Consider the following 25,000-nt stretch of genomic DNA (forward strand, 5'->3'; position numbering starts at 1 on the left):
CTCTGATGTGCTCATACAGCAGAGGAAGATGTGATCTCTCAGTTACAGGAAGCAGAGGTGCGTTTCTCGTAAGTCTGCTTTAATACCTTTTACTTTGCTTTTCCGACTAAGCTTCTGTGTTTGAGGGCCGTGTTTGATTGGAGGACAGAAGGTGTACAGGATGTAGCAGGTGTACAGGATGTAGCAGTTGGACAGGACGTAGCAGGTGGACAGGGTGTAGCAGGTGGACAGGCCGTAGCAGTTGGACAGGGTGTAGCAGGTGGACAGGATGTAGCAGGTGTACAGGATGTAGCAGTTGGACAGGACGTAGCAGGTGGACAGGACGTAGCAGTTGGACAGGGTGTAGCAGGTGTACAGGATGTAGCAGGTGAACAGGATACAGAAAGGTCACATGATTCAGTAAATGTGTGGCACTTTCACATGATTGAATATCTGCTTTAACAGACAGGTTTTCAGTCTACAATCACTTTTCAATTGGAATCACAATTTAAACTGGTGCACCGTGGAACACTCTGGGTTCTGATTGGTCCGGAGATGCTGCATCTACAAACCACACGTTCTAATACTCTGGTTTACGGGGTTGCTATAAGTTAAACATGATTAAAGTTGTGTGTAATCGCTGACACACTGAAGTTTGCAGTAACGTGTTTATACATTTATACATTTAACTGTAAAGCTTTAAACTGAGAGGCCTCTCCAGGACAGATAAGATCACACTCCAAGTGTACAATGTCCATGACGTCTGAAGATCCTTCAGCATCCTGTAATCTTCCACTTTATTATAAAAGTTCCCTCTCGTACAGTAACATCTAGAGTTTTGACTGAACTTTATATTTGTTCATGTATTAGAATTTGAAAAAAAAAAATAAATGAACCGAGCAATCACAGACTTTCATATGTTCTGCGATGACATCATCACCCTGTGCCCAGGGGAACCGTTACAATTAACCGTTCATCAGACCTGAGAACAAACCACACACAAAAATCCTTCCTCCTCGGTGCAGATTTGTTCTTCTGATCTTCAGAGGTACCAGCTTGCAATTAATTGCTTGTTAAATCGGCATTAACCCTCTGACCTCATCTGCTGCTGCAATAAAGAGCTACAGAGCAGCAGAAAAAATAGTAAACCAGATTTCTTTTTTCATTTGCACACCAGTTGAAGTGTAGGAGTGGAATCTGTTATCTCCTGGAGTGTGATGAATCGCTTCAGACGCAAATAAAGTTCACTGGTAGAATCCATGACTTCCTGTTTCCTGTCTCACTTCTTCATCCTCCTCCTTCCTCGTTATTATATCTGTATCTTCTGGCATTTGGGGAATAATGTTCTTTCTGAAACATTCGAGTGCTGATGTTTGATCAGATGTTTCACCTGGAGGAGGTTGTAGAGCTCAACTCCAGACATGATTTGAAGGACTGCCTACAAGCTGCTTTGTGAATCCTCATCCTCATCATCTTCATTAAGTTTTTTCTTTTTCACATCTCGTCTTATTTTTTGCTCTGAAATCCCGGTCTAGAGTCTGAAATACGCATATTTCATGTGGACAGGGCTTCAGAAAAAAACAAAAAACAAATATATTGTTCATTCATTCATTCATTTTCATCACAGGGCACACACACACACACACATTCTCATTCACTCACACACTCACACACTATGGACAATTTTCCAGAGATGCCAATCAACCTACCATGCATGTCTTTGGACCGGGGGAGGAAACCGGAGTACCCGGAGGAAACCCCCGAGGCACGGGGAGAACATGCAAACTCCACACACACAAGGCGGAGGTGGGAATCGAACCCCCAACCCTGGAGGTGTGAGGCGAACGTGCTAACCGCTAAGTCACCGTGACCCCTCAAATATATTGTTAAAAAACATAAATTCGATCCAAATGATTAGATAAAATATAGCTGTAAGTTTGGGTGGGGCTTTGTGCTGGCAATAAAAGGTAAAATAACTAGATGTTATGATGCTTGTGCTTCCACATTCATAAACAAAGGGGCTTTTGTTTCACACCTGGTCACTTCATGTGTTTTCTGTGATCTGATAGCTACCCGATGGTAAAAAGACCAGGTCTAAATGCCCTCCGAAAAGTTTTGGTGACGGATATAAATCTGATGGTACAAACCCCTTCAGGAGGTGGTCTGGGACGCGTTTCAGATGAAACTGGACAGGTGTAAATGAATGTGGTTGTTCAAGCCACATACGTCAGTGCTAAACTCCTCCCAAACGGAAGAACGTCACTCAGGTGATCTTTCACACAGGCGTCTCGTCGGGGCTTAAAACGTGCTGCTGCTGCCAGCGAAAACGCAGCAAACAGTAAACGCTGTTTTTTGTAACATAAACGTCGTAACCAGTTTTTCGTCTTCTTTTTGATCGCGTTCTGAAAACCGCACACACCAAAGTGTGTTCCGTTTCAATTACCCCGGAAATGAGGTGAGATATATTAGCATTTTGGGTGGGAGTAGAAAGATGGGATCGATATCCGATTCGCCGAGACGTGTTTATGTGGTCTAATGTAAATGGAACAGTTTTAACAAATCAGATAGCTATCGGATCAGAGAAAACACGTGAAGTGACCAGGTGTAAAAAGGCCCTTAGACGTGGATTGTAGATGTAGAAAAAAATAATTGGAAGCAGATTTTAGACCTACTGTGGATTTTGGATTTTTAGATATTTTTTGGAGATACAGATATTTCTCCCCTCATGTTTGTTAGATGTTTGTTTACTTTTTTCTAAAGGCTCTCTTGCAATTCATGACCGTTGACAACCTGGGATTAACATATGCTTCCTTCAGTGCTCACGGAGAGCTGAACACGCTTTCAGGAGAGCACTAACTACCGTTTTCTTTATCCACGAGCTAACGGACACAAACACTTACCCAGAATCATTCTGATTGACAGAGGAGACAGGAAGTGCTTTTAGGGTGCTTTCACATGTGCAGGGTTTTGTGTGTTGAGTAAAAAGCAATCACGTTCGTCTCTGAGAGCCTAAGTGAAGTGGGTGTGTCGGCTTCTGAGTGAATTCTACTTAATCGACTCTGAATCGATTCAGCTGGATGAAATGAATCATATAGGGAGGTTTTTTATAAGCAGTATATGAAGAAGACGTGATAAAAGTCAGATGTGATTTCTTCTCATTTTTTCTCATTTAGTGAAGGTTTCTTTAGCTTTTATCTACCCATATGTCTGAGTAACGAATAATAGGCTTTGCTAATTATCCAACCTTTTTTTTTTTTTGCTTTCTTTTAATCTTTTATTTCTTTAATAAAGCGCAATGTGAAACCAAAACAATCGCATGACCAAAACAATCTAAGAGAACCAATTTCACTCTGAATCAGATCCAGCAAATGACTCATTAAGGTCAAAAACTGACCACCTGATTTTGATCTCTCCATAAATAAACGACCTCTGTTTGGACATCAGGTATGATTCATGGACGAGGCTACAGACTCCGTGAGTCAGTCCTGTCGTGTCCCGAGTCTCTTGTTTGTTATGAGATGAACGTAATGACTCACAGATTCATCCTGTGCAGAGGTGAACGTTACGGCGCAGTGTAAACATGACCTGAACTCTTTATTAGTCTTCTCTCGTTAATTAATTCAATGTCATCGTTTATTAGATCAGCTGCTCTCATTTGCAGGCAGCCAAATGCTCAGCATGGGTTCGGGGTGTGTGTGTGTGTGTGTGTGATAATTGACCTGTAGGCCAGATTAGAATGAGTCAAGCCAGTAAAAGAGCAATGTTTTCTGATCTTCTTAATCTGAGATGATCCTTCCAACAAACAACATTCTATCACATTGTTGAATCAACACCACAGCGCTGTGGGATTCTGGGTTCTGATTGGTCCGAGTGGGCAGGTGTTGATTCGTTTTCTGTAACAAATCACAGGTTTATGTTAATTGATTAATTACGGTTGCTATAGTAACAGTTTGTTTAATGGGACATGTAAAGAAAACAGTTTTAAAAGGCTGTACTGTAGAAAGAGCTGCAAAAAATAATGTGCTATGCTTTAACTAACATGAGCAGGTTTGCTAGCTTTTACTGAGCAATACTCAGCAGGCTAGTTTGTTAGCTTACCGTATGTCGTGTACCGTTATCGGATCTAAAGCTACGCTTGATCTTAGATATGTTATACACCTATATGTTTGTTGTTGGGTCTCACTTCCTGAGAAATCGTAGATATTGTAGATATTAAACTAGCTTTTTATATTTTACTTCTACAAAAGTATCATCAGTCAGACAGGTTTTAAACAGATCGCTTTTTGACTCAGACTTGCTGTTGAACCTAAACATCATGATACGTATCAAACCTCAAACACTCACTGAACTTAAGATAAACTGCAGGATTAATGACATCACACATAAAAACTGCAGGATTAATGACATCACACCCGAGTGACTGAACGATTTTGACTCTGAGTGAAAAGCAGGGTTAATTACGCTGAATCATGGTCTGTTGTTAGCATGTGGCGGGTCGTGTTGTGTGTTATCTCCGGTGTCGAGCTCAGAGACGGATTTGATCCAGTGCAGATTGGGAAGTTAATATGGTGGTGTAACATCACACCTTCTCACAGGGCTCCTGAATATCAGATGGGGAAGTTTAATTCGCTCTCATTTGGAGTTGGTTTGTTTAGTTTACTTCATCTGGACGTGTCGTATTGACGCCAGATTCCGTCGTCGTGTGTTTTAGATCAGTGTTCATGTGGCTTTTTGGAAGCCACCGATAACCTTTTTTTTATTTTTTTATCTCTGTGTCTCCTGTAACAGCATAAAAGCACGTGTTTGTGTGTGTGTGTGTGTGTGTGTTTGTGTGTGTGTGTGTGTGTACTGGATTGTTGTACCTTAAGCAGTGAAATTAATCAAAGCTGTTTCTTCACAGTGTTAATATGGTGAAATTTACAGTTAATTTGTGTTGCTAATAAACTCCAGGCTTCAGTCCAAAAACCAAAAGGTCCCAAAAAATAACACATTAGTGTGAGACACGCTGGAGCTAAAAATGTACTCATAAAAATAAGTATTTAATATTCATAAACGGGGTGAGAATTATTATTATTATTATTATTATTATTATTATTATTATTATTATTATTATTATTATTAACCTTTTTGGAAAGTGTTTTTAAAATAATCTACAATGCATTTTAGGTATATTACATTTTTCTTTTGATAATAATAATAATAATAATAATAATAATAATAATAATAATAATAATAATAATAATAATAATAATAAATTATACAAATATTTCATACTTCACAAACTAATAAAAAATTATATATATATATATATATATATATATGTTTATTTTCCAGTGGTTCAAACTTACTTTTTTTAAAAGCTAGTAATTTTTCTTATACTAATAAATAAACAAACAAACAAATAAATAAATAGTCAGAAACCACACACATTTTTATTGATTTTAAAATTTTACATTCATTCATTCATCTTCTACCACTTATCCGAACTACCTCGGGTCACAGGGAGCCTGTGCCTATCTCAGGCGTCATCGGGCATCAAGGCAGGATACACCCTGGACGGAGTGCCAACCCATCGCAGGGCACACACACACACACTCATTCACTCACGCAATCACACACTACGGACAATTTTCCAGAGATGCCAATCAACCTACCATGCATGTCTTTGGACCGGGGGAGGAAACCGGAGTACCCGGAGGAAACCCCCGAGGCACGGGGAGAACATGCAAACTCCACACACACAAGGTGGAGGCAGGAATCGAACCCCCAACCCTGGAGGTGTGAGGTGAACGTGATAACCACTAAGCCACCGTGCCCCCTAAAATGTTACATTTTCAAAAAAAACATGAAACATTTCTGGAAAGCTTTCTAAAAAGTATTTACAAATAATAATAATAATAATAATAATAATAAGAAGAAGAAGAAGAAGAAGAAGAAGAAGAAGAAGAAGAAGAAGAAAAAGAAGAAGAAGAAAGATAGAAAGTAAGAAAGAAACTTTAGGTTAAAACAACAATAATAATAATCACTCCCACATCCACTTTGGAGATATATAATAATTAATCTAAATGCAAACACAAATGTCATGCATGTATTCTTGGCCTCGTCTCTTCTTGTTCACTCACTAACCCTGTATTATGAGCCGTTGTGATTATTTTCCCATTACAACGCGACTCTGAGTGATTTATTCTGCAGCTAGTTTGGCTAGTTCAGGACTGATTGGTGTTATTAAGTGATTTATTGTGTTATCACTTCATCGTTAGTTGTTCATATCAATTTATTAAAGGATGCAATAACCAATAAGCTGATGGTGGTGGTCATGAACCGGCCTCGTGAGTGTACGCAGCCTAGCAACCGTACTGTACTTTGCGCTACTGTCTGGTTCATGTACTTGCTCTGGAGTGGAAGAGTTCTGGAGAGCTGATGGAGAGCCGAACCTCTAATCGCAGCTTGATTGCGGTGTGTAGTGTTGAGGCGACCGAGCGAGAGCTCTGGCCCATCGTAGTGTTTTTTATTTCTTTCTTTCTTTATTCCTTTTTTCCAAAGAGACTCCCACTGCATGGCCTGATTATGGAGATCGGTTCCCGACGGAGCCAATCAGGACCAGACCTGCAAACAGGTCACCTCGTTAGAGAACAGTGTTCGGATCTTTGTACTCAATGTAAATTCAGTTGTTTTCCCGACTTATCTTTAATCTTTCATTAAATTGTTTACTTAATTATTATTTTTTTTTTTTAAATGAAGTTGATGTGCAATTAATTCCAGTACGTGATGTTTAAAGAATCCATCTGCTTTAGTGACGATGAGACTCAAGCAGGACTCCAACATCTGGCCAGATGTTTCTAGACCTATGTTTTGCATACACCACATTTGCAGACATCCAGCTTAATTCTTTTAGTAAAATTAAGTGCAAATATTTTTCCTGACCAAAGCATATGACAGCTTTTACGATTTTCAGATTTTCTTCATACTCGTGTGCACATGATGAAAAAACGTCACTCAGTCATATATTACTAAGCGCATATATGCCATTTACATTTAGTCTGGATTGAAAAACTCAGTTAGCAGTGAAGGAGCTCCTGCTAAATGATGAATGTTCTAAATCTTTCAATAATGCAGCTCAGCTACTGCAACTCCTCCTCCTTTTATAGGGTGCCATTACTTTTGTAGAGATTCTTATTTGTCTTAATTCATGCATTTATTCAGGTCATTCAAGTCATTCAAGTCCAAAGAACCCAATGTAATGATTTCACACAGAGACTGAAGAGGAAACAGGTGATAGATTTCCATCCTTTGGTTCTGCGGCATCCAGAGTAAATAAAGTGTACCGTCGGCTCCGAACAATCAGCTGAGCGAGGCTGTGAGGCTGTAAGGCAGTGAGGCTGTGAGGCAGCGAGGCAGTGAGGTTGTAAGGCAGTGAGGCTGTAAGGCAGTGAGGCTGTGAGGCAGCGAGGCAGCGAGGTTGTAAGGCAGTGAGGCTGTAAGGCAGTGAGGCTGCAAGGCAGTGAGGCAGTGAGGCTATGAGGTGGTAAAGCAATGAGGCTGTAAAGCAGTTAGGCAATGAGGCTGTGAGGTGGTAAAGCAGTGAGGCAGTGAGGCTGTAAGGCAGTGAGGCAGTGAGGCAGTTCACGGGCTGAACCCTTTCAACCTTTTCAACTTCTGTTTAGGTGTCGTCTCCTCTGTCGTTGAGGGTGGCAGCGAGGGCCAGAGCCAAGCTAAATATGCTAAATAAACAAACTCGGCTTGGAGGACTCGTCGCGAGTGCAGTTCTGCGAGCGAAAAACAGCCATGGAGGCGGAGTGTGGAGCAGATGGATATAAACTAAATGAAGTGTGGCTATTGATTGTCAGTGCGCCAGCTCTCGTGGTCCCTCGGCAGCTCTTGAGGTCTTGCTATTAACTATCATGGCTCATTGTTCACACCCTGCTAATAAAGAGCGAACAGGCCCAGCAGCATTGACCTGAAATAGTGCAAACACAGTAAAAGCACTTTGCTCCCAGTGATGCGCCCGAGCTCCATTTCCCTCATTATTTTATACTGCTAAACCTTCCACGGTTTAATATATACGCATACTATGTAAAATGGCTGTGCTTTTCACGTCACGGCGGCAGATAATTGTTGGAGTATCACAAACAGGATGTAATCTTCTGCTCTACTGTACAAGTTTGGTCATTCAGGACCGATTAGTAAGAAATAAACACTCTATGACATAATATGCTTTGCTGTTTTAGAAAAAAAATCAATGATGAGATTTCCAGCATGTCCTGGTGTCTTCTGTTGTTTTTTTTTACAGCAGCAATTAGGTTGAATTTAATGTTAGAACACTATAGCAGCTGTACACAGCAGCTCCTTCTGCAGACTCGCTTGAAGTTAATTAGACAAAAAAAAAAAAAAAAGCCCAGAAGATATCCAAACACTTATTTACTGTACCATCACATTTAGCTGAATAAGCCGTTACTATAGAAACAGTAACATACTAATTATAGCGCTTCTGGCACTTTAATTAATCTGCACCTTTCCGACCAATCAGGAACCAGAACTCAAAATGTTAATAAATGTTAAAAGTTAATAATAATAATTGAAAAAAAATTGTATTGTCTGTTGTATGCGATTAGGTATAAATTTAGTAAAAGTGTAAACACAAGTGTAAACTTATTTTCACCTGCCATAACGTATAATTTTTATTCACAGCATCTAAAGAGGGCAAAACGAGCTAAAGTCATCTTTTTATTTCAGGGCTTTCCTTTAGAAATATGTGGTGTTTTTACTTGAGCAAAACACGAGCTGAGTAAATGCAAATAGATTCAAATTTATCATCTGCTGCGTGATTTATTCACATCCTGAACGTTACTTTGGGATTGGAGATCATATGTGTTAATTAATCCTCCATATGGCAGGTATTACATTTGTAGAAACCTAATTGTGCTATTTGAAAACAAAACGTTTTTTAAGGAACGAGCTGAAAGTCCTGGACGTAATGAGTTCTTTTTACCGCAGTGAAGACGAACACTAAAATCTGATGAAAACTAAAATAAGTCTGGAGAGATTCGAAATTATTCTCTGACTTTCAACTTAAATGAATCTGTTAGCATTGGCCCCGCCCTTTATTTCAATTGGACACGCCACACATTTTACACACTTAAACATGTAGTACAAATTGTGGCATTTTCTTGATACCGAAGTAAATGTTCACTGTAATACATTTTCTAAGAACGTTAAATGACATTTTAATAAAAACAACAACAACAAAAATCATTCGTTACAACCTGCACGTTAAGCCGGCCGACACGTGACCTTCTGGCTGACCTCCTTGACAAAATTGTAATTTCAAATCCTCGGCATGATGAAGATATGATGCTGCACTTGAAAAAAAAATCTCTTAAGATCAAGGTCAGATCTGCTTCAAAACATTTTCCATGCATCTGATCTGAATGCATTAGACGCTCTGTTCTCTTGCCGTTGGGGTCTAGCGTGCTGGGGGCCGAGCATCCGAGCCGAGCATCGTGACCTCTCGCTCTTCCTTTCACATCACCAGCGAATAAAGCTTACACAGAATCTTTTGAAATGTGGCCTGGTGAAAGACCTCCCTCATTCACCCAGTGTCTACAGCGGCCAAAAGACTTTTGAGGTGCTGCACGAAAAACAATAAACCAGAGGCAATTTAGGAATCTTGGTTTCTCTGCTTTTGTAAAAAAAAAATTACAAATGAAACTGATTTATTCCTCAAGTCAGAACTTCTGTAACTCCAAAACTGCTAAGTGTGTAACCACAGGGTCTAAAGAGCTGAGGATAAACAACAAAGAAAAAATTAATTTATTAATTTTTAGTTATATTTATGGTTTTAGAGAGATGAAAAACGTTCATTCGTTATTAATGTTTCCAGAAACTGATAAATTAATATGAGATGAAGTTAAAGTATACATTTATTGTTCAAATGCATGAAAAGGTGGAGAGTAGAGTAGAGTAGGGTCGAATAGAATAGAGTAGAGTAGATGTAGGGTCGAATAGAATAGAGTAGAGTAGATGTAGAGTAGAATAGAGTAGATGTAGAATATAGTAGAGTAGTTGTAGAGTAGATGTAGAATAGAATAGAATAGAATAGAATAGAATAGAATAGAGTAGATGTACTGTAGACTAAACTAGAATAGAGTAGATGTAGAACAGAGTAGAATGGTGTGGTGTAGAATAGAATAGAGTAGATGTAGAGTAGATGTAGAGTAGATGTAAAGTAGAATAGAGTAGATGTAGAGTAGATGTAGAGTAGAATAGAGTAGATGTAGAGTAGATGTAGAGTAGATGTAGAGTAGAATAGAGTAGATGTAGATTAGATGTAGAACAGAGTAGAATGGTGTGGTGTAGAATAGAATAGAGTAGATGTAGAGTAGATGTAGAATAGAATAGAGTAGAATAGATGTAGAATAGAATAGATGTAGAGTAGATGTAGAGTATATGTAGAATAGAATAGAGTAGAGTAGAACAGAGTAGAATGGTGTGGTGTAGAATAGAACAGAGTAGAGTAGAATAAAGGTTGTGTAGTGTTGTCTTCTGTAGATTAGAGTAGAATTGAGCGTTGTAGGGTGAAGTAGTGTAGTGTAGAGTTGTGTACAGTAGTCGAGTCAAGTCAAGAAGCTTTTATTGTCATTTACACCATCTATATCTGACACAGTACACAGTGACATGACACAACGTTACTCCAGGAGCTACATAGAACAACACAGAGATAAGGACTGAAGTAAGTTAGTCCTACACACACAAAGTGTATCTGTACAACCTGGTGTACACAGTGTGAGACACAAGACAAGAAGACAGGACAAGTGCATGACAAACAGAGTAGAGTTGTGTAGAGAGGAGTAGTTTAAAGTAGTGTAGAGTTGAGTAGATTAGATTTGAGTGGTGTAGAGTTGAGTAGATTAGATTTGAGTAGTGTAGAGTTGAGTAGATTAGATTTGAGTAGTGTAGAGTTGAGTAGATTAGATTTGAGTAGTGTAGAGTTGAGTAGATTAGATTTGAGTGGTGTAGAGTTGAGTAGATTAGATTTGAGTAGTGTAGAGTTGAGTAGATTAGATTTGAGTTGTGTAGAGTTGAGTAGATTAGATTTGAGTAGTGTAGAGTTGAGTAGATTAGATTTGAGTGGTGTAGAGTTGAGTAGATTAGATTTGAGTGGTGTAGAGTTGAGTAGATTAGATTTGAGTGGTGTAGAGTTGAGTAGATTAGATTTGAGTAGTGTAGAGTTGAGTAGATTAGATTTGAGTAGTGTAGAGTTGAGTAGATTAGATTTGAGTAGTGTAGAGTTGAGTAGATTAGATTTGAGTGGTGTAGAGTTGAGTAGATTAGATTTGAGTGGTGTAGAGTTGAGTAGATTAGATTTGAGTAGTGTAGAGTTGAGTAGATTAGATTTGAGTAGTGTAGAGTTGAGTAGATTAGATTTGAGTGGTGTAGAGTTGAGTAGATTAGATTTGAGTAGTGTAGAGTTGAGTAGATTAGATTTGAGTTGTGTAGAGTTGAGTAGATTAGATTTGAGTAGTGTAGAGTTGAGTAGATTAGATTTGAGTGGTGTAGAGTTGAGTAGATTAGATTTGAGTGGTGTAGAGTTGAGTAGATTAGATTTGAGTGGTGTAGAGTTGAGTAGATTAGATTTGAGTAGTGTAGAGTTGAGTAGATTAGATTTGAGTAGTGTAGAGTTGAGTAGATTAGATTTGAGTAGTGTAGAGTTGAGTAGATTAGATTTGAGTGGTGTAGAGTTGAGTAGATTAGATTTGAGTGGTGTAGAGTTGAGTAGATTAGATTTGAGTAGTGTAGAGTTGAGTAGATTAGATTTGAGTAGTGTAGAGTTGAGTAGATTAGATTTGAGTGGTGTAGAGTTGAGTAGATTAGATTTGAGTGGTGTAGAGTTGAGTAGATTAGATTTGAGTAGTGTAGAGTTGAGTAGATTAGATTTGAGTAGTGTAGAGTAGCTCTCTGTGAGAATGTGTAGAGTTCCAGTAGGAGGTGATGATGATTTGTTGTATTTGTGCTGGTGAAGCTTCCGAAGGCGACGACGTGAAGCTCGCTGTTTTCTGCTTACTTCAGGTTTCTGTTTTCTACACACACACTGGAGCTTCTCTCAGAGGACCAGAACTTTCACTCAGTTCTGTGAAACTCCTGAATCAGCAAGCAGCTCATGTGTGTTAGCATGTAGCCATGATCTAGACGAGCTACATTAATCACACACACACACACACACACACACACACACACACACACACACACACACACACACACACAGGTTTGGTAAAAAGGTCTAAAAGTTAGAAATAAAAAAGACTGAAGGTGGAAAATAGCAGCTTCCCTTTGTTACATATGTACATTAAATATGTAGCACTGCAAAAGTAATGGAACCCATCATGAACAGGAGTTGTTTTTTAAATACAAGTGTGTGTGTGTGTGTGTGTGTGTGTGTGTGTGTGTGTGTGTGTGTGTGTGTGTGTGTGTGAACGTATTATAACACAGGTTCTTGTGAAATAGTGCTATTATATTATTATTGTTGCTGTTGTTCTTATTGTTGTTGTAAATTAATGGTATAGATAGATACAGTCGTATGCAAAAGTTTAGGCACCCCTGACAATTTCCATAATTTTCATTTATAAATATTTGGGTGTTTCATTTTGATCTATCAAATAACTGAAGGACACTAAAGTAATATTTCAGTAGTGACATGAGGTTTATTGGATTAGCAGAAAATGTGCAATATGCATCAAAACGAAATTAGACAGGTGCATAAATTTGGGCACCCTTGACATTTTGTTGATTTGTGGTATTTATCGTTAATTTATTCAGTAAATCCATTTGCTGAAAGCAGAATTATAATTTAAATAGCTTCCTTGGATCAGCAGGATGTTCTCACTTGCCTTTGTAATAATCAATTAAGTTCTTTTCTTGATGTGTTAATTGCTGTTAATGAATATTTTGAGGATAACTTTAAGGATCTGTGAGCTGCTGTAAGGTGCTAGTGTCTCACACATCGCTGAGGATTTCGTTCAGCCGCTCGTGCCTTCTGATATCTGCAGCCATTCTTCCTAATATTCTCTCTCTCTGTTCCACAATTCTCATCATGAAAGGAGAAGTGCAATGAAAAAGCTACTGTTGAGGAGGTTGAGTTGTGCTGCTTTTGAGATGATTTCCCAGGGCAGAAATCAATGCAGCTCTTTCCGAGCCCTTTTTGACCCTGGCCTTTTAATGCTCTCAGTTTGATGAGAAAGAGAAGAGGGAAAATCCATCGTTGGATCACGAGCCAAACATCGATCCAGAGATATTTTAGGTTGAAATAATAGCTCACTTGTGTAGAAGGAAGAGCTTTTACTTCGTTATTCCTCACTTTGTTCTGTGATGGCATCAACTGAGGCTTCTGAGTCATTAACTGATGATCAACAGCAACACAGTGTGATGAACGGCGCAGAAGTTAGTTATAACTTATGCTATAACAGCTAGTGTGAAAGAGAGAACATAGGAAAGACACAATGCGTGAAAGAAAGAAAGAAAGAAAGAAAGAAAGAAAGAAAGAAAGAAAGAAAGAAAGAAAGAAAGAATCTCATCTCAAACCTGGTTTAATTTGCTGAACCTCCACATGCTAACATCACACCGTTCTCTGATGTGTCCTGTGATGATAAACCGTACAGACGGAGCCCAGTGAAGCCTCGGAACCGTGAGCTAGAACTCCTGAAAATCCGGTTCTAATTAACATGTAACTTCTTTTACATTACACGCGGTTTCTTGTGTATTAAAGCTTCAGCACATCCTCCATCAGCAGGACACGGGTTTGTTACGGTTCTCATGCACCAGCCTCAAGTAATCAGCTCACGCGGGTGTTAATTCAACCCTGAATAATTACCTCGAACCTCTCTCTCACACACACACACAAACACACACTCACACACACACACAAGCTCCACATGGTGCACACACGGACGAGGTCGAGGATCTTTATTAATTGGTGTAATGCTGGGAGTAATTGCTCTGTTGTCCTCCATGACACCCAGTCTGTCAGTCAGTGTGAGACTGGATCAGGAGTTTGGGTCTGAACTCTAGAGCTGAGCTGAAGAGGACAGACTCCAACCTCCAGCTGGATAATCAGAGCTGCTGGATTAGAGAAAGACCCACAACTGTGGGAGGAGAAAAAACTCCAACAACACACAACTACATCGACTACATCAACACACTTTTTCAACACAATATATTACCAAACTATCAACACACAACACACTACATAAACACAATACAACACAAAACATACACAATACAACACACAACACACTACATAAACACAATACAACACACAATAAACACGAGAGAGATAGAGAGAGAGAGAGATAGAGAGAGAGCGACAGAGAGATTGAGAGAGAGAGAGCGACAGAGAGATTGAGAGAGAGAGAGAGAGAGAGAGAGAGAGAGAGAGAGAGAGAGAGATTTTATTTACTATTTTATAACTCCAACAACACACAACTACATCAACTACATCAACACACTTCATAAACACAATACAACACAAAACATACATAATACAACACACAACACACTACATAAACACAATACAACACAAAACATACATAATACAACACACAACACACTACATAAACACAATACAACACAGAATATACACAATACAACACACAACACACTACATAAACACAATACAACACAAAACATACACAATACAACACACTACATAAACACAATACAACACAAAACATACACAATACAACACACAACACACTACATAAACACAATGCAACACACAATAAACACATGAGAGAGAGAGAGAGAGAGAGAGAGAGAGAGAGAGAGAGAGAGAGAGAGAGAGAGCAACAGAGAGATTGAGAGAGAGAAAGAGAGAGAGAGAGAGAGAGCGACAGAGAGATTGAGAGAGAGAGAGAGAGAGAGAGAGAGAGAGAGACAGAGAGATTGAGAGAGAGAGAGAGAGAGAGAGAGAGACAGAGAGATTGAGAGAGAGAGAGAGAGAGAGAGAGAGAGAGAGAGAGAGAGAGAGAGAGAGAGAGGATTGTGGATTTTATTTCCATTCCCAGTTTTGTGATAGCATTAGCATTTAGCGTTTAGCATTTAGCTCAGTGTTTGTTTTAACTTCCTGTCAGTACAGAACACAAGGTGCACATCACACTTACATCCCAAACAGACTGACTGTAGAAACTCTTTCATGAGAATTAGACTTAACAAAACTTAGAAGAAAACACATATTATATCTAACTATTTCGTCTCTTTCAACTATAATCCAGACTAAAAGTGTACTTTTAAATGTCAGAGCAATTTGTCTGTCGACAGTCGAACATTGTATTCCTGCTTAGAGAAGAACACTTTGGAGCAATTTTAGAGTGAATAGCTTTCTTGTTCCAGTGCTAATGGAGGAATGATAAATTTAGCCTGTGTCGACTCTGCCGCTGATGCCTGCAGGTAAAGAATCCAGATGAGGGCTGGAGGGAAAGTAAAAAAAAAAATAAACTACATTTATATTTTGCTTTTTATATCAGAAAGAAACATGGACCTAGAAAACGTTCTGTCAGGTCAAACAGCACTACAGCACTGCATGAGAGATGTTACACACACACACACACACACACACACACACACACAGACATACACACACAGACATACACACACACACACACAGACACACACAGACATACACACACACAGACACACACACACACACAGACATACACACACACACAGACACACACACACAGACATACACACACACAGACACACACACAGACACACACACAGACATACACACACAGACTTTCACACATACACAAACACATACACATACACACACAGACATACACACACAGACTTTCACACATACACATACACAGACACACACACACTTTCACACACACTCATACACACACAGACATGCACACACAGACATACACACACACAGACACATACACACAGACACACACACACACAGACATACACACACAGACACACACACAGACTTTCACACATACACAGACACACACACACACAGACATACACACACAGACTTTCACACATACACAGACACACACACAGACATACACACAGACACACACACACAGACATACACACAAACACACACACACAGACACACACACACGCACTCATACACACACAGACATACTGTACACACACAGAGACACACACACACAGACATACACACACAGACATACACACACAGAGACACACAGACACACACACAGACACACACACAGACATACACACACAGACATACAAACACAGAGACACACAGACACACACACAGACATACACACACACCCACACACAGATATACGCATGCACAGACATACACACACACACACCAACACAAAGAAAGAAAGAAATGAACATATTTTTTGAGCTGTCTTTACAGCCTCAGTGTCGTATCAGTATCACAGACGCCTAATGATTTTTTATAGTAACAATAGACCTAAAGCCATTATATTAAGACCAGGTTGTTAAACACACACGTCTGCAGAATGGACCGAACCGGGACCAGGTCTGATAAAGGAATTTAGAATCTGTCTTCTAAATAAAAATCAACAAAGCAATAAACTCAGTTATAAACTCAGCTACTGGCTACATGTTAATAATGTAATTCTTTATTAGAAAAAAAATTTAAAAAATATATCTTCAGAAAAAGAACAAATGTGGACTAAAAGTTTTAAGTATAGAAAAAAGGAAAGAAAGAAAGAAAGAAAGAAAGAAAGAAAGAAAGAAAGAAAGAAAGAAAGAAAGAAAGAATACATGCAAGGGATGAAAGGAGAAGTTAAGAGAGAAAGAAGTAAAGATGAATACACCAAAGAAAAGAAAAAAAGAAATAGTGGAAAGTAAGAATTCAAGAAAGAATCTCAATTCATAAATAAGCTCTTGTCTACTTTCTTGTGATATATTTGGTGTATTTGGTAATTTGGTGTGTATTTGGTGGATGTGGTTAAGGTTTAGTGGTTAAGGTGTTGGACTACTGATTAGAAGGTTATGAGCTTGAATCATAGGTCCACCTAACTGGGCCCCTGATGAAGGCCCTTAACCCTCAAATGCTCAGTTGTGTAAATTGAGATAAGTAAGTCGCACTGGATAAGACTATCTGTCCATAAGTGTGTGTGTGTGTGTGTGTGTGTGTGTGTGTGTGTATATATATATACATTATATTTTGTTTATAGCACACACCCTTCTGTAAATTTCAGTTAATAGTAATAGCCATCAGTATATGTTCATAGTACATATATCTTCATCTGTATATTATGTTCATAGTACATACATATCTGTAAATTACTGTTTATAAGAATAGCCATATATTTTGATACAGCACATATACAGTAAAGCTGTATATTATGTTCACAGTACACACACATCTGTAAAATACTTCCATATTACCACTTTATTTAACTTAATTAAAACTTGTACAAACTGTACTGTATATCATGCACTTGCTACTATTGCACTCCGGTTAGACCTAAACTGCATTTCGTTGCCTTGTACATGTACATGTGTAATGACAATAAAGTTGAATCTAATCTAATCTAATCTAATCTAATCTAATCTAATCTAATCTAATCTAATCTAATCTAATAAATAGCCTATTTAGTTTATATAAACTGTGTATGTAGTAATATGTTGTGACTGTATAAATTATCACTAGCTTACCAAAATCTATAGGATCATTAATAATGTTGTAAATGTTAACGACAGTAAGCACGTGACGACTCTGTACTGTTTTCTTACTGTTTGTAATTTATTACATAACGGACTGAAGCCACATGCTTACAATCACGTGACGGACGGCTAAAAAACCAAAGTGTCACAACAGTCCGACGAAGCGTCTGTGCGGTGATGTGTTCAGTCATGTATCTGTGCGATAATAGAGCTTTTAATCAGGAAGCAAAGACGCATTAATCTCACTCATCTGGGAGGAATGACATTTTGTGCTGAATACCACGGCTCTTATTGATTTTACTCAAATGAATCTTATTTCTAATTCAAAGCAGTTTGTGAAAAGAGAAAATATAAGGCGTTATTACAGTAAGGGATTTTTATAGAGTTACTCAGTATTGAGTGAATGGATGTAATTGATAACAAAGTCATGAGGTCAGGTCTGTGTTCTATGTGCTACAAGACCCCTTAAACGTAATGTCTATAATTCATAAAGAGCGTGAACTCTATGAAATATTAAACAATCCTCAATGCACTGAAAGAGGAGATCTTATGAGGTGATCTACGTATAAAAGGGGATGTTAATAAGGATAAAATGAATCTTTAAAAGTGTTCTTTAACAGGTGATGATAGGATCTTAATGAGAGAGTAACAAGAGATTCATACTAGGGGATCTTAATGAGGGGATCTTACAGAAAATATTAATGACGATCATAATCAGAGGGAAATTAATGATGGATTCATAATAAGGGGATCTTATTGAGGGGATCTTAAAGAAAGGGAGAGTAAAAGATTTTTAATGAGAATCTTAATAAAGGGGATCTTAATGAGAGATTCATTATGGGGGGATCTTAGTGATGGGATCTTATTGAGGTGATCTTACTGAGGTGATTCATAATGAGAGATTCATTATGGGGGATCTTAGTGATGGGATCTTATTGAGGTGATCTTATTGAGGTGATTCATAATGAGAGATTCATTATGGGGAGATTTTAGTGATGGGATCTTACTGAGGTGATCTTACTGAGGTGATTCATAATGAGAGATTCATTATGGGGGATCTTAGTGATGGGATCTTATTGAGGTGATCTTACTGAGGTGATTAATAATGAGAGATTCATTATGGGGAGATTTTAGTGATGGGATCTTATTGAGGTGATCTTACTGAGGTGATTCATAATGAGAGATTCATATTGTGAGGATCTTAATGAGAGGATTTTAACAGGCAAATCTTAAAAATGTGATATTAACAATGGTATCTTAAAAAGGATCATAATATTGCAAACACATTGTAGGATCTTAATGATAATTTAAGGATTGCATTTTAACAAGTAAATAAGTGATGAGATTTAATTAAGCGGATCTTAATGATGCATCGTGAACATGTGGATCTAAATGAGCTGATCTAAATCAGGGGATCTAGTCAAGGGGGTCTTAATGATGGAACTTGAACAAGTGGCTTTTAATGAGAGGATCTTAATGCAGGGATCTAAACAAGATGCTTTTAATGATGGAACTTGAACAATTGTCTCTTAATGACAGGATCTTAATGACCGGAGTTTAATGATGGGATCTTAATGACTGGAGTTTATGGGGGACCAAAACAAGCCAAGCTCTCTAAGACCTTAATGGGGGATTTCAACGAGTAACAAGAGATCTAAACGAGGATGTTTTATCCAAGGGATCTCAGTGAGTGGGGATTAACATAGGGATCATTACAGGAGATATGAATGAAGGGATCCTTATTAGAGGATTTTAACAAACGGGTTAATTAGAAATGAAAGCGGATCTTAACACCAGGATCAATGGGATCCGTGTTAAACCAGAGGACACGTATTGCCTTTGAACTGCTTAATAGGCTACAAGTACATTTTTACATGTGTCCAAAAGACAAACTTTCTTTTCCTGTTTTATTTCATGTGATCCATTTTTTGCCGTCTGGTTCGTCCTGGGCAGCTTTCATTTTCATTAGTAATTCAGAGCTAGCGTTTGCATAATGCTCCATGTCTCTGTCCTCCGTCTTCTACTGGCCCACTCACAGAGCCTCATTAGTGTCTTTCTTCTCAGACGTACCGAGGGCAAGAGAGTGAGAAAAAATTTGATTTATTCAGGATAGATAGATAGATATCACACACACACACATACACACACACACACACACACACACACTCTGATTGTAGGCTTTGGAAGTCACAGTGTTTGTCCTCTGGATAATGATTTAATAAAGACACCCGAGTTTATCTTTAGATCATTGCAAATGATTTTTTTCACAAACAAACAAAGACAAAAAAATAGACTTCAGTAATGTTTTGCGTTATTGTGGTTTTTTTTTAACTATACATTTTTATATGCAGTTTTTTGTCGTGTTTTACTTTGGTTTCATAAAAAACATGAACAAATGACTAAAAAATATAGTTCAGGATTAGAGCATTAACATGTTTCTTGTCTTAAACATTATAGAATATAATAAAATTAACACATTTCCTGTATTCAAATCCACAAAAACGATGAAAAGCGTAATTCTGTTACTAAATGTTTAATACTAGATGTCCAAAGTGAGTTTTCGCCCTCAGAGCCTTCACTCTTCAGTTTATATTTACAGTTGATTTTTGTACTCGTTTGTTTCTTTTACAGGTTTAAAAACTGACCTTGAGGAAGATCAAGATTTTTACTGAGCAGGAAATTACGTCATGGCTGAAAGGAAAATCGTTTCTCTATGTGGTGAGTCTGAGAAAGTCTAACTCTATAAACACATCTGTTATAACCAACATGTTTTATAACCTCTATACACTCCACACACTCTCTATAACCTCTATACACTCCACACACTCTCTATAACCTCTATACACTCCACACACTCTCTATAACCTTTATAAACTCCACACACTCTCTATAACCTCTATACACTCCACACACTCTCTATAACCTTTATAAACTCCACACACTCTCTATAACCTTTATAAACTCCACACACTCTCTATAACCTTTATAAACTCCACACACTCTCTATAACCTCTATACACTCCACACACTCTCTATAACCTTTATAAACTCCACACACTCTCTATAACCTCTATACACTCCACACACTCTCTATAACCTTTATAAACTCCACACAATCTCTATAACCTCTATACACTCCACACACTCTCTATAACCTTTATAAACTCCACACACTCTCTATAACCTTTATACACTCCACACACTCTCTATAACCTTTATAAACTCCACACACTCTCTATAACCTTTATAAACTCCACACACTCTCTATAACCTCTATACACTCCACACACTCTCTATAACCTTTATAAACTCCACACACTCTCTATAACCTCTATACACTCCACACAATCTCTATAACCTCTATACACTCCACACACTCTCTATAACCTCTATAAACTCCACACACTCTCTATAAACTCTATACACTCTCTATAACCTCTATACACTCCACACACTCTCTATAACCTCTATAAACTCCACACACTCTCTATAACCTCTATAAACTCCACACACTCTCTATAAACTCTATACACTCTCTATAAACTCTATAAACTCCGCACTCGAGTGTTTCTAGCTGCTGTAACATAAGTTGAACTGCAGTCTTCCAACAGCATTAATCTAACTATAGAATGAATAGATATTTAAGAAGATACGGTTATAAGAAAATAACCAACGTCTGTGTGGTAATAGGAAGTGAGAAACTGAAGTCCTCGGAGGTCAGGTCATACTGTTTACAGTAGAACATGTTTTCATATTTCTAGATTTTATGACTCATTTCTCTGGGACTGTTAATATAAGGGCTCTGGAGTTACAATGGATTGCATCAGAGATGGAAACGATCTGAGAACTGAGATCCCCCCCCTCCCCTCCCTCTAATCCACACACAAAGACACACTCACACTCACACACACACACACACACACACACACACACATCAGCTGAGATATACAGTAACTTGCTCAAAGTGCAAGCTTATGCAGATTCCAACAGCCACAGTAACACAATCATCACTAGCTAGCTATCTTCACCAGCGGGAAGAAACTTCACCTAATATCTAATGACCTTTACGAAATTTCTTCACATGCAACTTACTACAATCACTGCATACTTTTCACCCTAAACATACAGAAGCACAGACAGCTTATAGCCAGTGGGTGTTTTCTTGTTTCAAACCTGAGGCTGAAGATCCAAGTGGGGAAAAAAAACACAGCCATTGTAGATTCTCTGAATTATTATGAGAGCGAGTCGCAATTAAATTAAATACGCTCGAGTGAAACAAAATCCTACCATATTAAAGAGGGAACAATGAGGTATATGTGACAGCTAAGATTTGTAGTCAATATTTTCCTCTGAGCTTCTCTTCTACCGAGGTTTTATGTCCCGTATCTTGTGCTGGACCAAAGATTCCCTTTATAAATATCACATAAGTACAAAGCAAAGACGAAATATATGAAATATTCAAATTTTCATGCCTGAGAGGTTTAAAGATACACACATAGTTCAAGATGCTGCTAATCTGTGGGGGTTTTTTTATCATGAAAGAATAATATCTTGGTTTTTATTAATGCTTCCCTCAAGCTCTCAGGCATGGTAAGCTTTCACAGTGAAGAAAGCTTATGTTAAATCCCTCACCTGCTTTTAATCTACTAAAACGTTGCAACACCTGCTTATGCCTTCGCTCGATTTATTTCATATCACACAATACAGTGGCTCTTTCACCGTAGGGTTTGGATATCTTATCTTTGATGGACAGGGTATTGAGAAAGGGCTGATATATTGTTCATCAGGTGGCATCACTGATTCCTTTTTGGTGTCGGAGTTCCTGAGGTTCTATAAATCTGTGATTTGCAGCTGCTTTTCAACGAACAAATGAAACAGTATTCAGGGCTACGAGCTTCTCCACCGTTTATAACTTTAGCATACGAGTCAGGAGTCCACGCTAATTCCCTGCCACCAGACTGGCTGCCTCTTTAGCATTTAGAACAGATTGCACAGTGTAATAAATGGCACTGAGACCTCAGTATTTCTGAGTTACTACAGTTTTATGGAGTAAGAACTGCTTCCTGCCTGGGAAAAGTTCCAAACTCTGAAATGACATGCAGCAGAAGCAGCGCTTTTATCCACAATCTTGTTCGAGGTGTTAAAGAAAAGCGGTAGTTCAAGATAACGGAATGTTTGGAGCAGGTTCCTTTACCTAGCCAGGACCGCGTAGAGGTCATACATGCTAATAAATTATACTTAAGTGTGAGAAAGTAACTAACAAATTTTAATAAACTAAAATATCCCACAAATGATACTTAAGTATTAAGTATTAGTTCATATTTTCCACCTCAGCTTTGAAACCATCAGAACATCAGAAACCTACTCCATAGACGCTATACATGTAGTTTGACTGATGCTCTTCAAAACATTTAAAGGTCCGACAAAACAAAACGCTGATTGTCTAAATATCGTTGGCCAAATTATATGTTTATTATCTAGCTAACAAGGTTAAAGCTTCAGTGTTTGGTCTGGTGTTTGGGGTGCCATAAATAAGTAAATAAGTAGGCTAAAAATAAAGCAGCTATGTAACTATTAGGGATGAGCGAGTACAGCATTATCTGTATCTGTATCTGTATCTGTTAACCATATGAATTATCTGTATCTGTATCTGTACTCGGGAGTGGGTGGGGCCTAACCCAGAAGTAGGCGGGTTTCCATTGTCTTGAAATGGACGGGGCTTTAACCGGTAATAATTAATTTGTTATATTTATAACACTAGCTTACTACCTTTATGTTTTTATGAAATACAGCAAAAACGTGTCAGACACACAGTGTCTGGTTACTGGTTAGAGACAGCTGAAGTTTTAAAAAAGAAAAAAATCTCCGACAGGCAGAGACGCAATGCGAGTCGCATTCTACCAAGCAAGCACCACGTCTGAACGAACCCACGTTTACCAGAACTCTACTGGTTAGTAAGTACGTATTATTAACGTTACAACCCGAAGTAAAAAGCTGAAGAAACCCTAAACGTTAACGGAAAAGACCCACGAACCCGAGTGACTGAGGGAGAGACAGAGAGCTGTTCTGTGTGTGACTGTGAGTGAGCAGAGCGAGACACAGCAACACAATACATCTGTATGTGTGTAGGGGAGGGGCGCTGTGACTAGCCTATCACTGTAGGGGAGGGGCGCTGTGACTAGCCTATCACTGTAGGGGAGGGGCGCTGTGACTAGCCTATCACTGTAGGGGAGGGGCGCTGTGACTAGCCTATCACTGTAGGGGAGGGGCGCTGTGACTAGCCTATCACTGTAGGGGAGGGGCGCTGTGACTAGCCTATCACTGTAGGGGAGGGGCGCTGTGACTAGCCTATCACTGTAGGGGAGGGGCGCTGTGACTAGCCTATCACTGTAGGGGAGGGGTGCTGTGACTAGCCTATCACTGTAGGGGAGGGGCGCTGTGACTAGCCTATCACTGTAGGGGAGGGGCGCTGTGACTAGCCTATCACTGTAGGGGAGGGGCACTGTGACTAGCCTATCACAGAACGCTGACACAATCAGATACCCAATGATGATTTTCATTCAATCCGAGCACAGATATTGACTCGTATAATACTTGTACTCGGCAGAAGTGCTTTATCCGTACCGGATACTCGTTTCAGCCGAGTATCCGGCTCATCTCTAATAACTACGTTATTAGATGTTATTAGATGTCATAGTTTGTTAGTGAAGTATAATAATACAGACTGAGGGAAATAAGCAGAAGCATGTGTAGCTTTGAATAAGAGGTTTTTAATAGAGCACACGGTGTTTGGTGATTTGCAACTGATTTGTTCTTCACTGGTCTTAAAACTGTGGCCTTGTAAAGATGCTAAGCTCGGCACATACGGTAGCTAGTGTGTCGCTACATCATCATCATCATCATCATCATCTATACGCCGTAGTTTAGCGACTGGCTTGGAAATCATTCACTTAGTCTAATGAATGTGTTTCATTTTAGAACAAAAATATGGCCGCCCTTGTTATTACTGTTCGGATGTGCAGCTGGTTGTCTTTCTCAGCGCTTTTTGTACAATTACCATGAATACATGAATAAATATCTCGAGGTTCTGCAGAACAGCGAGAACCTGGTTGTCCTGCATGAAGGGTGAATTACATCGTTGACATATAGACGGTCATTAGCAAACATGATTAGCGACGCATTACGTTTGGCTCGGAGTGTAGCAGCGAATTTTCAAACCCACGCAGAGGTCAAGTCTGTAACTAGACAGTCAATGTGAAAGCCTAATTATGGATCGAGGTGTGTGAGTAAATGTCAGTTAAATATGTGAAAAATGTCAATGTCTGTTGTATATGTA

At 38.7% G+C, this 25,000-nt stretch overlaps 2 protein-coding genes across 3 annotated transcripts in view; one reads left to right on the forward strand and one right to left on the reverse strand.

Annotated features, from left to right (window-relative positions):
• The window catches only part of grhpra (glyoxylate reductase/hydroxypyruvate reductase a), a 459,032-nt gene that overhangs the window by 275,718 nt on the left and 158,314 nt on the right, over positions 1–25,000 (reverse strand). The window lies entirely within an intron of this gene.
• The window catches only part of lingo2 (leucine rich repeat and Ig domain containing 2), a 246,724-nt gene that overhangs the window by 135,495 nt on the left and 86,229 nt on the right, over positions 1–25,000 (forward strand). For both annotated transcript variants that reach the window (XM_060885168.1, XM_060885167.1), the window contains exon 4: positions 20,296–20,382. The gene's annotated coding sequence lies outside the window, so the exon portion shown is untranslated. The remainder of the gene's footprint in view (positions 1–20,295; positions 20,383–25,000) is intronic.

This window comes from Tachysurus vachellii, chromosome 13, assembly GCF_030014155.1.
Source record: "Tachysurus vachellii isolate PV-2020 chromosome 13, HZAU_Pvac_v1, whole genome shotgun sequence".
Taxonomy (NCBI): Eukaryota; Metazoa; Chordata; class Actinopteri; order Siluriformes; family Bagridae; genus Tachysurus; species Tachysurus vachellii.